The sequence below is a fragment of the Orcinus orca genome, chromosome 19, assembly GCF_937001465.1.
Source record: "Orcinus orca chromosome 19, mOrcOrc1.1, whole genome shotgun sequence".
Lineage (NCBI taxonomy): Eukaryota > Metazoa > Chordata > Mammalia > Artiodactyla > Delphinidae > Orcinus > Orcinus orca.
Window position 1 is genome coordinate 509,804 of NC_064577.1, and position 13,040 is coordinate 522,843.

A 13,040-nucleotide genomic window follows, 5' to 3' on the forward strand; every position below is an offset into this window, starting at 1 on the left:
GTGAGTGTGTGTTGAGAAGGGTGCTAACTCACTGGGCTTCAATAGGGAGCATTTATTATGTGCAGGGGGATGTGATAAATGGGGGCCCATCCTCCCTCTGTCTTAGTTCATTTCCCTGGCCCTGGGGTGATTTATGCAGTTGCATTTATTGTCCTGCGAGGCTAAAACAGAAAAGTTATCCAACTTCTTTCTTCCTCTTCTTCCCTTGCCCTTTTCCGTTTCTAGGCAGGGGCAGGGGTGAGAGGAGGTTTTTACCCTCTTCTATAAATTATAGCTGTGGACATGAAAAGATGCTCAACATCACTAATTATTAGAGAAATGTAAATCAAAACTACAACGAGGGGCTTCCCTGGTGGCGCGGTGGTTGAGAGTCCGCCTGCCGATGCAGGGGACGCGGGTTCGTGCCCCAGTCCAGGAAGATCCCACATGCCGCGGAGCGGCTGGGCCCGTGAGCTATGGCCGCTGAGCCTGCACGTCCGGAGCCTGTGATCCGCAACGGGAGAGGCCGCAGCAGTGAGAGGCCTGCGTACCGCAAAAAAAAAAAAAACCAAAAAAAAAAAAACAAACTACAATGAGGTATCATCTCACGCCGTTCAGAATGGCCATTATCCAAAAATCTAGAAACAATAAATGCTGGAAAGCATGTGGTGAAAAGGGAACCCTCCTGCACTGTTGGTGGGAAAGTAGATTGATACAACCACTATGGAAAACAGTATGGAGGTTCCTTAAAAAACTAAAAATAGGACTACCATATGACCCAGCAATCCCACTACTGGGCATATACCCTGAGAAAACCATAATTCAAAAAGAGTCATGTACCACAATGTTCACTGCAGCACTATTTACAATAGCCAGGACATGGAAGCAACCTAAATGCCCATTGACAGATGAATGGATAAAGAAGATGTGGCACATATATACAATGGAATATTACTCAGCCGTAAAAACAAATGAAATTGAGTTATTTGTAGTGAGGTAGATGGACCTAGAGTCTGTCATACAGAGTGAAGTAAGTCAGAAAGAGAAAAACAAATGCCGTATGCTAACGCATATATATGGAATCTAAAAAAAAATTGGTACTGATGAATCTAGTTGCAGGGCAGGAATAAAGAGGTAGACATAGAAAATGGACTTGAGGACATGGGGTGGGAGGGCGAAGCTGGGATGAAGTGAGAGTGGCATCGACATATATACACTACTGAATGTAAAATAGTTGGCTGGTGGGAAGCAGCAGCATAACACAGGGAGATCAGCTCGGTGCTTAGCGATGACCTAGAGGGGTGGGATAGGGAGGGTGGGAGGGAGGCTCAAGAAGGAGGGGATATGGGGACACGTGTATGCATATGGCTGATTCGCTTTGTTGTGCAACAGAAACTAACACAGTATTATGAAGCAATTATATTCCAATAAAGATCCATTAAAAACAAAAATTATAGCTGTGGATACTCACACAGTCTTCTCTGCTTTCTTTGAACTGCATAGAGTCCCTGGGGTTCAGAGAGACCTCCTTTAATGCTCCAAGGAGGCAGAAAAGCAGAGGGCTTAAGAGTGTAGGCTTGGAGGCAGACCACTGTGTTTGAATCCTGGCTCCACCACTTACTAGCTGTGTGACCTCAGGGAAATTCCTTAACCTCTCTGAACCTCAGTTCTGTAGAATGAGGACAATAGTACCTTATCTCACAGAGTCGTTGTTAGTACTGAATGTGACAGAGTATGTAAAGGGCTCAGCATAGTGCTGGCACATAGTAGGCAGGCAGTAAATGCTAGTGATGATGTCTATTCACAGTCCTGAGATGTCACTAGCCTTAAGTCTGCTGACCTTGAACTCTGATTCTTCAAGGAGCTGTCAGTTGCCTGTCTGTCAAGTTCTGTTACTCTTTTGAAGGTGGCACTTTGGTTCTAATTTAACCTTGTTTTCCTTCTGCTTCTTGAATGGGTCCTTCAGTCTTGTCTTGGAGGCAGCAGAGGTGGGAGGCTGAGGAGGAGGGGGAGAGAGAAGAGAGTATGATGCTGGAACCCAGAGGCAGGAGGCCTGGCTTCTGAAGCCCATCTTTGCATATCTCTTTATAATTCACCAATAGTTTTCACTTTCTTCACCTCCTTTTTTCCCCCATCTATAGAATGGAGGTTATCAACATGTGTGAAGTTTTATTTTCACTTTACAGAAGAGAAAAAGTATGACTTAGAGAGGTAAAGTTGGTTGCTCAGAGTGACACAGCTAGAAAGAAGTAGAGCTGAATTCTAATCCTGATGTGTAGGCCCCTATTTAGGGCCTTTACCATTTTCCCAGGGCTGCTGGTGACCCTGGGTGAGTTCTCCTCTCTGGCCCTCAGTTCTCTTGCCTGGAAATGAGGTGCTGACCCTAGACCATCCCTGAAGCCCCTTCAAGCCTGGGTTTCTTGTCCCCAGGTGGAGCCCAGGTCTTTCTGGTCCTCAGATGGGAGGAGGAAACTTCTCAAAGTCTCTGGCTCAGTTGTTGATGGAAGACTTCTGCCTCAGCTTCACTGTGCCTTTGGAGTCTTGGGCCCTGGAAGCTGAGTGTCGTACTTAATTATTCAGAAACCCGTATATCCTCTGTAAGCAAGAAATCTACTTCGACAGGCAAGAAATGCCACAAATTGTTTCTTGCTCTTTGCTTCAATTCTGGAGTGGGAAGCAGGGGTTGGGAGTCGTCTCTGGCTGCCCGAGGTAAGTTCATGTTCACTTTTGGGTATGAACACTCCTATCTTATCCAGCTGTGTTAGGGTCAGGGTGGCCCATGGGTCAGGGGCAGGGGAGGCAGTCCCATGACCCAGGTCCCCATTCTCCCCATAGATCTGCTGAGGAGCTTTTGGAGATCAGTTATCCTCTTCGAGCTTCAGCTTTCTCATCTGAAAAATGGGTTCACATACACTCTGCCCTGTAAGGACAGTGAGGTTGTGAAGATCACTCAGGACCTGAGAGAATTCCTGAATTCGAGGAGTTAAAGAATGTTAGTGATGGGATTCATCTGGTCCCTCTTCTGACCTGGGGCTTGGCAGGGTGGGAGGGAGGAAAGCTGCAGGAGAATGGACAGAGATGCTCTTGTTTCAGAAGTTTTCAGAGAAGCAGGATGCTCAGCCACCCCTCCTATCATTCCTGAGATTTCTTCTTGCATGGGCTCTTGGGGAGATTCTACATCATCTTAGCATGGGGTCTTTGGGTCAAGATGGTAGGCAGTTGCTTTTGACTCACCAGGCCAGACAGAAAGTGAGGAGAAAACCAAGTGCTTACTATGTGTTGGTCACTGGGCTGTGGACTTTCCTGAGTTCTTTATTCTCTTTCAGCCACTTTGTGTGGCACGGATTATTTTGCCCATTTTACAGATGAAAAGACTGAGGCTTAGCAAAATTGTCACTTGCATTAGGTCACATAGTGGCAAATAGCAGAGCAAGGATTTGATCTGAGGTACATGTGTCCCCTAGCTCCCTTTCCTGTCAAATTGTGGAGCATTGTCAGGAAAGTCAGCTTTCCAGGTGGAAAATAACTTGAATGGCATCCCAGAGCCCTGGCTCTCTGCACTGATGCAGCTCAGTCAGAGTCAGCTGTTGGTCCTTGGTCAGTCATCCTTGTCTTGGTTCCTTGTCTCTATGGTTGGACATGGGCCAGGTCATTGGTCTTGGAGTCGGAACTCTAAGAGGAGGGAAGAGCGCCCCTGGTGGTGGTAGTGTGTGGGCACCATGCAGCCTCTCACCATCATGGATACCTCTACTATACCCCTGCCTCTCCTTCCACCAGGCCAGTGGACTCCTGGCCACATGAGGCTGCTGGTCCAAAGAATTTCTCAAGCTGGGGTCATGGCACCACTCACTAACCAATTATTAATTCAGTCACTTAGGCATACGTTTGACCAGCAGGTAGTAAGCCTAAGTCAGGCTCTAGGCTCAGCTCTGGGCTGTGTGTGTGTGTTTGTACATGCATACACTAAGATGTGCCAGAGACTCAGTCTCCCAGGGAGGCAGCCTTGCTCTAGGGGCTGGGGTAGCAGCCTGAACTGGACAGAGCAAGGAAGGCATGATTAGTTCTTCAGTAGGAGTGGTGCAGAGGGGTTATCAGAGAAGCCAGCCCTCCCCTCACTGCAAAGCCTGCCTGGGGGGGATTTATTTAAAATGCAGTAGGTCTACCTACTGTAGACCACGCCCTGCCTTAGGCACTGAGTGAGGATTCAAAGATAATTCAGACCCTGTGGTCTCTACATTTGGGTGGTCAGGCCCCCTCCCGCTGAGACATCAGCAAGGTATCCTTCCTGTTGGAGGAGATACTTTCCAACCCATCCTTTGCTATGTGGACTAAGGTGGAATGTGCTTACTGTCTGGGGCTGGGGGATATTTCAGATGGGGCAAGACCAAGACAGGGAGAGCAGTTAGGTGACTACTGTGTTTGTCCAGGCAAGCAGTGACAGGGGTCCAGAGAGGCAGGTGCTGCCGGTGCTCTGCCCGTGCCCCTGACACTCAGCATTTCAATGTGCGGGGATCCAATGGCTGTCAACTCCAGCTTGCAACCTGGGACTCTGCCCCAGGGCTTTCTCTGGCTCCTGGAACTGCTCAGCCATCTCAGCAGGGCCAGAGAACACTCTCTACTAATCACTCAGAGTGAACTCACTCACTGGGCGGGATTACCCTGAGGTGTGCTCTACATTGTCTCCAGACACCCGTCCCCACCCCTAGTTGTCCTCTGTGGTAACCTGCTCATAACACATTCTGTATTGGCTTCCTTCCTCCCCACACTCCTACTGATGCTCCTAAATAAACATCTTGCCCTCAAATCCTTGTCCCAAGATCTGCTTCAGCGGAGCCTGACCTAAGACACATGGCCATGGAGACAGTGGGACTTGTAGTCAGACAGATCACAATGTGACCTTGGGCAAGATGCTCAGCCCTCTGAACATCAGTGCCCTCCCCTGAGAGCTGGGGGTGGTGATAATGCCATGAGGGGTTTTGAGAATTCAATGATCGAGTGCTCCTGACCCACGGAAGATGCAGAATAAATGGGAGCTATTATGATTGTTATCTAATTGTGAAAAATTGGAAAACAATCTAGATGTCCAGTTATTAGCACAGTGTCAGTTGGGCTGGAAAGGGGGTGGTGGAAGGGGAGGTGGGTGGGAAGCTCTTGAGACAAGTCAGGTCCAGATGTGAGAGTGGAGGAGGAGGAGAGCTGCCTGGGCTGTTGGTTTCACATTGGTTTCAGGCCCCACAGGTCTCTGGGGGGAGTTTGGCTCCAGGAGGGATGTTCCTGATTTTTCAGAAGTGGTGATGAGGCTGGTGGGGGACCTGTGGTGCCGCACTGGCTGATAGTCCCTGAGGAATTTCCCTTTACGTCGTGAGCATCCCTAGTTTCAGAGTTCTGGTTCCCTGAGTCCACCTGCCACGGACCTGAACCCCAACACCCAGTCATGGAGCCTCATCTGATTGTCTTTCACCCCACCCGCTTTTGTGCCCAACCTTCACTGGGAAGTATTTATTACATATCAGTGTGATAAATGAAAAGTCATATTTTACTGTGAATTATCCCCAGCCCATGCGAAGCACAGATCTATAGCCTGGAGAATTATTAAGTGCTTACTACAGGAATGCTATAAAATCCTCATCATTTTCCCCACCAGCCTCTCCCACGAGGGAATGGGGAGAAAAGGGGACTGAGGGAGAGAAGGGGCAGCTGCTTCAGTGGTGGGGAGGGGGATAGGGAAGCATGCCTGGGCGGACCAGTTGGATTGCTCTGCTCAGAGAAGCCACCCTGGGGTGGGATCCTGGGGTTCCTGGCTTCCTGTGTTTGGCTGTGACCTTGGGTAAGGTTCTGGGAGGCCTCAGTTTCTCTATCTATAGACAGCAGCCATGGGCAGCAATGGTTTTGGAAGCTGTAAGCCACAAGCTATATCTGATAATGGCTGATAACATAAAGTTTAGTACTGTAATGAAATAAAGCCTACGACAAAGTGAATCTGACTCACATTTCACGGAGCTGCTGAATTAATTGTACGGTGTCGAGAGCCCATACAGTTTAGTTTTTTCTCTGATTGGGAGCCCCCATTATCAACCAGGATTGCAGCAGGAAACAGATGGCACCCTCTCATTAGGATAATTCCAGGAAGGTATTAATAAAGGCACAATTTACAAAGGTGTGGGCAGGGTGTAGGGAAGCCACAAGGGATAGAGCAGTGCCTCAGGGCTAGGAACAGCTATTCCCTGGCTATACCCCTCCCTTGGGCTGCGAGAACGGGGAGAACGGAGCAGAAATCAGAAGCGAGAGGTAGCCGGGTGTGTGGTGCAGGTTGCTCCACGGGGAGCTGTGACCTTCTGTCTGGAGGTCCTCAGGCCCAAGGTGGCCTTGCAGGGAGGCAGTGTGGGAAACAAATACTTGTCCCCTCTCCTATGTCCTGCCAGGGCTCCCACTGGCCAGACCCAACCAGGAGGCAGAGAGAGTCAGGCGGTGATGGGGTCCATGCTGGGATGAGGGCAGGGTGAGGATGGAGAGTGGATCTGAGCGGGGAGCGGAAGGGACCCAGCCAGCCCTCCATCGCAGCCAGCCGCTGCTTGAATATTTCTTTCAGGACAGGGAGCTCACGGCCTCCCTGAGGTCCGGCTGTTGGGCTGCCCTAATTACTGGGGAGTTCTTCCTTCCAGCAAACTCAAGTTGGCCTCCCTATCAGTCCTCCCCATTTAACAATGAATGCCAATAGTTACTTGGCTTTGTGTGAGAGGTAAATGGTAAACAGTGTGACTACACTAGTATCAGTTTGCTTTGCATGACCTACCACATTTTTACAGCATTTTATCTTTGCTGATTCTCCTGTATCTATAACCAACAATGATGCTGATGCTTCCACTAATTCTATGCACTACCAAAGGCTCTTGGAGGTCTGTGCTGTCACCTCAGTGCACTGGCTGAAAGACTAATAATTAGAATGAGGCTGATGTTTCAATTTGCAAAGTTCCCTGTGACCTTGTGTGAACTCCTGCTTCCCTTTATACCAGGCATGTTTTCTCCTTCTGGCCCTGAACCTGAACAGCACTTGCACAAGGTAGACCAGACATCCATCTCGACTGAAGCAGGGAAGGGGGACCATGCATGCAGACAGATCGTCCCTCAGACCGTGTGAGGTCCTTGAGATTTGTGAGGACAAGGGAGGGGCAGGGTGTGTGCCTTCACAGTTTCTTTTTCCTGGCACCTTCTTCCGGGCCACTTCTGCCTAAAACCCCACTTTCACTGACTCAGAGGATCTCAGGAATGAGAGGGACCTCAGAGGTCTGGCTGTTTTTCTGATGCAAAACCCTTGAGAGCAGGCCAGGAAGGTGGCCCAGTTTCTATTTGAATACCTCCAGGCACAGGAAACTCACTATCTTACAAGTTAGCCTAAGGATGTTTTAGAAGCTCTGATTATTATGCAATCAAGGAGAGTCCTGGCTGTTTTTAGGGTTTTACTGCTAATGACAGGGGAAATAGAAGAGGGCAAAGAGAGTAACAAACACTTGACCCAGGCCGGTTACTACTGTGGCTTCTGCTCAGTCTTTCTTATCTTTTTCTCGGAGAAGGGCCAGGAAGGCCAGTTCACCTTCCACTCCCTCCTCAGCCTGGAGCTCAGGCTTCCCATCAGATCAAGAGCTCCACGGGGCTCCCCTCCCGAGAGCTCTGCACTTGGTGGTGACCTGGATTAACCCTCCAGGCTGCTTCTCCTGTCACCCTGGCCCCTGCTCCGTGCCAGGCCCACTTCTCTCTCTGAGGCCTGGCTTCCTCTCAAACCTCCCTAGCTTAGTCCTCCAAATTCGCATCTCTTCTGGGACCCCCAGCTGCTCCACCCCCTCTGCTCTGTGCTCCATCAGAAAGCCATGGGCTTCCAGACCAGACCCTTCACTTCTGGGGGCTGGAAAGACCTCTGGGCTCTGAGGAGACTGGGGGGCAGAAGATGCAGGAGGCTGGGCCCCATGAGCTAGTCTTTTTAATAAGTCCTTTGTCCTGTCAAGGAAGCATGGTCTTCCTCCCCATACCACCCCACCCCCATCCTGGTGGAGGCCTGCCACCCTCCATCCTCTGCCACCACTGCACCCAGGTTGCTGGCCCATCTCTTCTTCTGCCCACACCACCCTGCCAAAATCCTTAATGTGTTTACTGCATTTAAAAAAAAAAAAAAAAAGAAACTTTAAAAATTACACAGATAATACCTGTTATTGTAGAAGAATTAGAAAATATAGGTAAGTGTAAAGAAGATAAAAGTCATCCACAATCTACTGCCCAGAGATAACCACTGTTGAAATTTTGGGTGCATATCCTTCCAGACTTATATAAAGATATTTTTCTCCTTCCAAGAATGGCATCATACCATACATGTTATTTTGCAACCTGCCTTTTCACTTGAAACATTTTCCCACGGCAATAAATATCCTCCCCAGCACTGTGGTTTATGTCTGCACAGTGTTCCGAGTGTGCGTGGCTCACCACTGGGGTTTTAATCCTTAGGGTGCTGGGGAGACTGCCCTCCCCTCCTCCATGTGTGGAGTGCACCCTCCTCCCTGGTCTGTTGAAAACTGCCCTGCTGCCCTCTGGCTTTCCCTCTTGCCCCATTTCTAGGAGCTCAGACAGGACTTGGTTTGGGAAGTGTTCTTATTCTCCCCACCTCCTCCCTCCCCATTTGCCACTCATCCTTCTTGCATTCATCCTCTATCAGTGCTGCTGTGCAGAGGTTGGCCTGGGTTCTGCTGCTCTCCTGGGACCGTGGTTGGTGTTTTGGCAGAGACTGGGGGCCAAGTGCTATTGGAATTTTCAGCTAATAGAATTTCTTACTCCCCCTTCCCTAAATGTTTGCCAGTCCAAATTGCCCCCATCTTTCAAAGGCTCAGGTCAGAAGCCACCTCCTCCAGGAAACCTTCCCTCTCCTGAATACCCACAGTATTTTGTCTTTACTCTTATCCTGGCTCTGCTACTTACTAGCTATGTGACCTTGGGCAAATTAGTGAACCTCTCTGTCTCTCAGTTTCTTCATCTGTGAACCGGGGTTAATACTAGCATCTATCTCATAGGGTTTTGCCTGGTAAGCAGTAGGTGCTCCATCACTATTAGCTGTTAGTATTATTATAAATCTTAGCTTCTCTCCTAGACTGCAGTCTCCCTGAGAGCAGAGCCTGTGTCTTTCTCAGTCATCTCTTGGTCTCACCTGTGCTTTCCATCCCCAGGACCTAATTCAGGGCCTGGAACCTACTTAGCATGAGTCATTTGTTGCATACATGAGTTCAAACTCAAATCCTGATTTTCAGACAAGGAAACTGAGGCTCGTAGAGGGGCCATGGCTTACCAGGGTCACAGAGCAAGTTGGTGGGGAAGCCGGGGGTCCTTTCTTTTGGGCCACTGCCCTTCCCACTGAATCTTCTCTGCCTGGCTGGCCTCCGCACTGACAGATCCTATCTTCTTTTAATAGCGGTTAGCTGTGTACGGAGCTATTTAAGAATATTCTTTCTGAAGGTTCTGGTGGCTGGAGAGCTCCTTCTAAGAGCCTGACTCTGTGGTCCCAGGAGGCTAGGCACCCCTCCCACCCCAGCATCCCCCCATTTCCATGATCCCCTCCCCTGAGTCCTCTGCAGGTATGGGAATGGGATGGAGCCCTTGCCCCTTACCCCGGCTCCAGCTCCAGGCCCTCCCCTCCATCTCTGCACCTGTCTCCTGGCGGCTGAGGGCTATCATTAGGGGACACAATTAGACTGCACACTTCACTACACACAGTGGTCATGAGCCAGGCAGCTGGGGGCCGGGAGCCCAGCCGGGCTGTGGGCACATCATGGCATGGCAGAGCTGGGGTGGCAGGGAGAAACTGTGCTGCCTAGCCCAGGGGTGACTGAACTTCCTGGAGGAGGCTTGAGGTGTCCCATTGCTGGCCTTCCAGGTGTCCAGCTCAGAGCTGAGGGGACCAAGGGGTGGCTGGGCTCTGAGAGCCTCCTGGGAGCAGGGCAGGTGGTGTGTAGTGGGAGAGGGGCAGTGACCTGTCGCAGCACCTTGGGCAGTGACTGCTCATCTAGTTCCTTGAAGGAGAGCCCTAGCCAGCCTGTATCCTGGGTCTCTGAGCCTGATGCCAGAGATCCCTGTCAGTGGAGTAATCCCATGGAAAGAACGTGTGCTTTGGAGTTTGTGTCTTGGTCCTGTCATTTCCTTGCTGTGTTATCTTGGGTAGGTTATTTGACCTCTCTGTACCCCAGTTTTCTCATCTGTACAATGGGGGTAACAATAGTATGACTTCATAGGTCTGTGGGGATTAAATGCAGTTATTCGTGTACCTAGCAAAACCTCAGCAAACCTTGCTTTTCTCTCATATCCTTTTTGCTTTTTGGTAATTCCCTTCCTTCTCAACAGAGTAAGAGCCCTTAGGGCCCAAAGGAAATCATAACTGCCAAGTTCTCAGGGCCCTGTCTACAACCTGCCTTGCCACCCTCTCCCCTGAGCCAGACCATGGTCCGAGAGTTCAAGCCCCTTTGCTTCTACTCTCTGCTGGCACTTCCCCCAGGGGCCGGGCTGCTGTCTTCCTGTTCATTCTCCCACGAAATTAAAGATTCCTCCCTAAGGCAAATGCCCAGTTTGGGGAGTGTTGGCTGGCATTGGGGGGCCATGGGAAGACCAGACTAGCATGCTGAGGTGGAGAAAAGGCTCCGAGATGAGTCTTCCTAGCCAGCCCCTCTCTGTGGTGTAGACCCCCAACCAAGACACACAGATGTGGTCAGCACTCAGGTGGCCAAACCCCTCCCTTTATAGGTGGAGGTAGTGGAGGCTGGAGGACGCAGTGACTTGCCCAGGGTTGAATAGCACAGTGGTGGCTGAGCTGTGACCTGGAACTAGTTTTCCCGACTCCCAGTCTGGAGCCCCTGCTGTTTCTTCATCCAGCATCCTCTGTGTGTCTCCTGTTGGTCTCAAAACCCTGGGAGGATTGGGAAGTGGGGTCTCAGCCTTAACCTTGACCCCTTGCTTTGGGGGACTTGACTTCCAGGGCTGCGCTTAGGGTGTGGCTGGTGAGGCTGTGTACTGAAGTGGACTTGGGTTGCATGAGGCCCACCAGATTCAAGGCTGATGGCTTTTCAAAGGTGGTGGGGGATTTCTTGGGAGTTCTTAAATCCCTCATCTTCTGGAGACTGTCAGGGGTGTAGGGAGGGGCGGGTGTTTAGGCAGGAGGGTGCTCAGTGGTTCCTAAGTCCTGTGAAGCCCGGCTGATACTGCAGAGTTTCATCTTCCGTGTCTCATTCCAGTTCAGAAAACATGAAGATGGCCCCCACCTCCTTTGCCCCTGCCCAAGCTGGGGAAGCAGAGGTTCCCAGGGGAGAGACTTAGCCAGATTCGGCACCTCCCTGACTGCGTCAGGGGCTGGGAGGGGCATGTTCTATTTCACCACCTCCATCCTGGGAGCCACTGGCCTTAACCTTTGCTATGTAGCAGGCCTAGTGCAGGGATCACCCTCTAAGGAGACTTAGCAAGAAATAGAACGTTTAGCTCTGATGAACTTGTGCGTTGCGGAAGCTTTGTGTTTCAGAGTTCAGTGCTGTTTTAATTTTGAATCACATATGGTGGGTAAGGGTAGGGCACCGGTATCACAATCCATTCAGCGCTTGGTGCTTCCAAAGCTCTCACTCTGACTCTGAACAGATCCATTTGAGGATCACTTGACAGCTATGGATCCTCTTTCCAGAAAATTACAAGTATGTACAAACATTTGGCAGGTACTTTCAGACTTCACAATGTCCCCTTGTTTAGAACCTTTGAGTTAGAAGGTATTGCTTCCCCTGCTTTCTAAAACAGGGTGATTGACCTGCCAAAGGGATAGAGTTGGGGAAGCATGCTTTCTGTCCTTAGGAGTGCCTGGATTGATGGGGGAGACATGTCCTGTCCTGGGGGAGATCCTTGTCTGATGGGGGAGACAATTAGCACTCTCTACGAGTTCCTGGGCTGTTCATTGGATGAAGAGAAGTAAATGATTATGAAATGACCTAAACACATTGGGGGCTGAGAAAGGGCCCAAGTTGTAGGGCTGGGCAAGAGATGAGCATAATCTGGGCAGACTTCCTGGAGAAGGGATCGAGGCTGATTCAAAGAGAGATAAGAGGTAGGGAAGTCAAAGGGAGGTGGTGGGATGGGTGTGTGTCAGTGTGCATGGCCAGGTGTTGGTGCAAAACTGAACCTAGCCGAGTTGCCAAAAAGGGCAAGATGCACCAACACATCTGCACTGATTTACAGGGTTCACCTTTAGGAACATCTGCTCGTTTTCTCCCCTGACAAAGGAAAAGAGTTTCAAACATAAATCCTGGAATGGCTTGGGTGGATTTTTTCCACCCCCCTCTTCCTGATCGCAGGGCCTGAGGGTGTAGAAAATGCGTTGTTTTGTGTTTATCACAGCCAAGCAGAGCTTGGGGTGGCAGGCCTGACAGCTTGGTCATGTGGAGGTGATATACAGAGGTTTGGGAGAGGGCCTCGGAGAGGAAACTTGGCATTCGTCCTAAAAACACAAAGTCACACTCTTTATTTCTTATATCTTTATTTGCTGCACGGGGATAGCTTGCTTGCAGCTTGCTCCGCTGTGGGGACATGAAGCATGGGCACGGGGAGAGAGGGAGGCTGAGGGCTGGCTCATCTGGTCATCCCCAAGAAGAAGAAGCCAATGGCCCGCCTCTTGGGTTAGGCCTTGATGGCGGAGCAGGCCGGTGACCCCTGCTGTCCTGTTTTTTTCCAGGACTGTTCTGTTGCTTTAAGATTCTTCTGACAGTGGAATTCTGTGCTGCTGTGGAATCATGATCAATGCTAGGGTCTTTGATTTAGGATTGGGACAATCCAGAATTATTTCCTAACTCAAGAACTTTGAGATTAAAAAAAAAAATGAATCACAAGTTCTGTAGGATTCCTCCACCCTGTAGAGATGAGAAAGGATCCATTTCTTTCCCACATTCTGGAGTCCCCTCCAGGAGGAGGGAAAGGGAAACCTCTTGGGGTGCAATCTGTGGCTGGGAAGGGGGAAAACCCAATTGTACTTAATTCTTCTTCGATATCCTCTTGAGAGAGGG